Source organism: Micromys minutus, assembly GCF_963924665.1.
Source record: "Micromys minutus genome assembly, chromosome: 1".
NCBI classification, from domain to species: Eukaryota; Metazoa; Chordata; class Mammalia; order Rodentia; family Muridae; genus Micromys; species Micromys minutus.
The window spans coordinates 150,477,411-150,481,779 of record NC_137969.1 but is presented as its reverse complement, the minus strand read 5'-3'; the positions used below and the strand labels follow the sequence as shown (position 1 = coordinate 150,481,779).

The 4,369-nt window shown below is 39.9% G+C and overlaps 1 pseudogene across 1 annotated transcript; it reads right to left on the bottom strand.

Moving 5' to 3' along the window:
• Window positions 1-3,445: 3,445 nt before the first annotated feature.
• LOC308436663 (zinc finger MYND domain-containing protein 19-like) lies at window positions 3,446-4,122 on the bottom strand (annotated as a pseudogene). The gene has a single exon. The product of its transcript is annotated as a zinc finger MYND domain-containing protein 19-like (transcript).
• Window positions 4,123-4,369: the final 247 nt, after the last annotated feature.

The window sequence follows — 4,369 nt, the reverse complement described above, 5'->3', positions numbered from 1 at the left end:
TATTGAAGATGCTTTTTTTCCTCATTGTATGTTTTGGGTTTTTTTTGTCAAAGATCAAGTGTCCATAAATGTGTGGGATTCAGTTCTGTCCCATTGGCTGACTGTCTGTCTCTGCACCAATATCATCTATTGTTTTGTATTGTTTTTATCACTATTGCTCCATAGTACAGTCTGAGGTCAGGGATGGTGATTCCCCCAGACATTTTTTATTGTTAAGAATTGTTTTCACTATCCTGCTTATTGTCTTTTCATATGAAATTGAGAATTGCTCTTTCCATGCCTGTAAAGAACTGTATTGGAATCATGATAGGGATTGTGTTGAATCTATAGATTGCCTTTGGTAGGGTGGTTATTTTTTACTATGTTAATCCTACCAATCCATGAGCATGGAAGATTTTTCCATCTTCTGAGGTTTTCTTCAACTTTTCCCCAGGGATTTGAAGTTCTTATTGTACAGATCTTTCACTTGCTTGGTTAGAGTCACACCAAGGTATTTTATATTATTTGCGACTATTGTGAAGGGTGTTGTTTCCCTAAGTTATTTTTTAGCCTGCTTATCCTATGAGTAGAGGAAGGCTACTGATTTGTTTGAGTTAATTTTATATCCAGCCATTTTGCTGAAGTTATTTACCAGCTGTGGGAGTTCTCTGGAATTTTTGGGGTCACTTTTGCATACTATCATATCATCTGCCAATAGTGATATCTTGACTTCTTCCTTTCCAGTTTATATCTTCTTAATCTCCTTTTGTTGTATAATTGCTCTAGCTAGAACTTCAAATACTATATTGACTAGAAAGTGGTATTGCTTCAAGTTTCTCTCCATTTAGTTTGATGTTGTCTATTTTTTTTTTTTTTTTGTATATTGCTTTTATCATGTTTAAGTAAGGGCCTTGGATTCCTGATCTCTCCAATACTTTTAATATGTAGGAGTGTTGTATTTTGTCAAAGGCTTTTTCAGCATTTAATGAGATAATCCTGTGATTTTTTTTTCTTTGAGTTTGTATACTGGATTTTAAAAATCCATCAATGGATTTTTATATAGTGAACTGTCCCTGTATGTCCCTGGGATGAAGCCTACTTGATCATAGTGAATGATGGTTTTAATGTGTTCTTGGATTCAGTTTGCCCAAAAAAACTTTTTAAAAGCATTTTTGCATTAGTATTCATAAGGAAAATTGGTCTGAAGTTCTCGTTCTTTGTAGGGTTTTTATATGATTTATGATTCAGAGTAACTGTGGCTCATAGAATGAATTAGGTAGTTTTTTTTTTCTCCTATTTCTATTGTATGAAATAGTTTGAGGGTGTTGGGTTTTAGCTCTTCTTTGAAGATCTGGTAGAATTCTGCATTAAAGCCATCTGGCCCCGAGCTTTTTTTGGTTGGGGTTTTTTTAATGACTTCTATTTCCTTAAGGGATATGAGACTGTTTAGATAGTTTACCTGCTCTTGATTTAACTTTGGTATGTGGTATCTGTCTAAAAAGTCATCAATTTTATCTAGATTTTTCAGTTTTGTTGAGAAAATTTGTAGTATGATCTGATGATTTTTTAAATTTCCTCAGTTTCTGTTGTTATATCTTCCTTTTCATTTCTGATTTTGTTAATTTGGAGATTGTCTCTGTGTTCTTTAATTATTTATCTTTTTGAATTTCTCAAAGAACCAGCTTTTGGTTTTGTTGATTCTCTGTATTGTTCTCTTTTTTTCTAATTGGTTGATTTCTGCTCTGAGTTTGATTATTTCTTGCCATCTACAACTCTTGTATATGCTTCTTTTTGTTCTAGGGCTTTAAGGTGTGCTGCTAAGTTGCTAATGTAGGATCTCTCCAGTTTCTTTATGAAGGCACTTAGTGCTATGACTTTTTTTCTTAGCACTGCTTTCATTGCGTCCCATAAGTTTGGGTATGTTGTGCATTCATTTTCATTGAAGTCCAGAAAGTCTTTTATTTCTTTCTTGATTTTCTCCCTGAGCAAGTTATCATTGAGAGTTGTTCCATTTCTATAGGTATGTGGGCTTTCTGTTACTTTTATTGTTATTGAAGTCTAGCCTTAGTCCGTGGTGATCTGATAAGATGCATGGGGTTGTTTCAATCTTCCTGTATTGTTTTGTGTCCAATTAGACGGTGAGTTTTGGAGAAAGTTCCATGAGGTGCTAGGAAGAAGGTATATTCTCTTATTTTGGGGTGAAATGTTCTGTAAATATTTGTTAAATTCATTTGGTTTATAACTTCTGTTAATTTCACTGTGTCTCTGTTTAGTTTCTGTTTCAGTGACTTGTCCATTGTTGACAATAGGGTGTTGAAGTCTCCCACTATTATTGTGTGAGGTTCAGTGTGTGCTGTGAGCTTTAGTAAAGTTTCTTTTATGAAATAGGTGCCCTTGCATTTTGGGGTATAGATGTTCAGAATTGAGATTTCATCTTGGTGGATTTTTTTTTGATGAATATGAAGTGTATTTCTCCAGCTCATTTTATAACTTTTGGTTGGAAGCCTATTTTATTGCATATTAGAATGGCGTCTCACAATTGTTCTTGGAACCATTTGCTTAGAAACCATTTTTTCCAGCCTTTAACTCCGAGGTAGTCTTAGTCATTGCTGTGTGTTTCTTCAGTGCAGCAAAATACAGGATCCTGCTTGTGTATACAGTCTGTTAGTTTATGTTTTTTTATTTGGGAATTGAGTTTACTGATGTTGAAAGATTTTAAAGACACATGCTTTTTAGTTCCTGTTATGTTTGTTCTTAGTAGTGGAATTATCTGTGTGTGATTCTCTCCTTTTGTGTTTGCTGTAAGAAGATTAAATTCTTATTTTTCTCTTTGGTGTAAATACTCTCCTTATGTTGGAGTTTTCCTTCTAGAATCCTCTGTAGGGCTGGATTAGTAGATATATAATGTTTAAATTTGGTTTTGTCATAGAGTATTTTGGTTTCTCCATCTATGATGATTGAGAGTTTTTTCTGGAGATAGTAACTTGGGCTTACATTTATGTTCTGTTACGGTCTGCATGACATCTGTCTAGGATCTTCTGTCTTTTAGAGTCTCTGTTTAAATGTCTGGTGTAATTCTGATAGGTCTGCCTTTATGCTTTACTTAGCTTTTTCCCCTTATATCTTTTTTTTTTTTTAACCATTGAGGAATACAACAAATGATTCTATTTGAAGTTGCTAACCCTCCCCTTGCCTCCCCCCCCCAAAAAACTGTACATGAGTTTACAAACATATTAACATATAAATAATGAGAAAGGTCCTAGGAGCCTCCCCGCTGTCTCTGTGAAGGTGAAAACTGGAGGGCACTGTCCCCACAGGCTGCTGTTGCTGTGAGGTCTGATGGCAGCTGCTCTGGATCCACTGCTGGCTTCTTTGGCACGTCCAGGTTCACCTGCCAGTCTGTCTTCCATGTGCTCACGAGGAGCTGGAGACTTTGAACCTGCAGCACTGGCAGCTCTTCAGCCCGTCATCGCTCTGGCTCATGCTGGAAGGGACGCTTCCTCTCCCGACAGTGCTTCTTGTGGGCAGGCCAGTCCTTCTGCTGGCACTGAGAGCCACAGTATCGAGCTACCTGGCAACGCCCACAGATGTTGAACTCTCGAAGCTGCTTTTCAATCACCGTACAAGGAGGATAATGACACTCATAGTAGGTACAGGAATTCTCTTCCTCTTCCACCACATCCCCATTGGCATTATAGTACCGGGTCACATTCAAGACAGGGAATTGTTCTTCTATAGGGTCTGTGGGAAGCTGCTGGATTGCAAGCCAGTATAAGCTTTGCTCCCTTTGTTTGCTGGAGGCCTCTTCAGCTTTTGGTCTCCAGCCCCAAGGTACTAGCTGCAGGTTGTCCAGCCGATTGTCCACAGTCACAGCATTGAGATGTACCACCTGAAACCCGGGAGCCACACCTCCCCTGTGTCGTTCCCATAGCAGCTCATGCAGAAGCCTGCCTGAGCCCCTTCCTCGTTTTTGTCAAAGGCGTATGCAAATATCTTAGCACCATTTCCATCAGCATCTACTTCCATTCGAGCCTCTAAGGAGTAGCTCTCCACCAGTGGTATGTCCTGCTCATCTATCAGCGTGTATTTGGTCTTCCCGGCCACCCGGCCGAGCCGCACGATGCCCAATTTAAAGTCGGTCATGGCCGGGCCTGCGCTCTCGGCAGGCGGAGCCGCTCCCTGGGGAGGCTCCGGACCGGGCCGGTGGTAGCGAAGCCACGGCACTCCGGGTCAGGCCGGGGCCGGGGTCAGGCCGGGCGGGCCACGGGCGGACGAGGCTGGGCCAGGCTCGGGCCACCGCCGCCACCTCGCGCCCGCCGGACCTGCCACGCCCCCTTATATCTTTTAATATTCTTTTTTTGTTCTGTGTATTTAGTGTTTTGCTTATTAT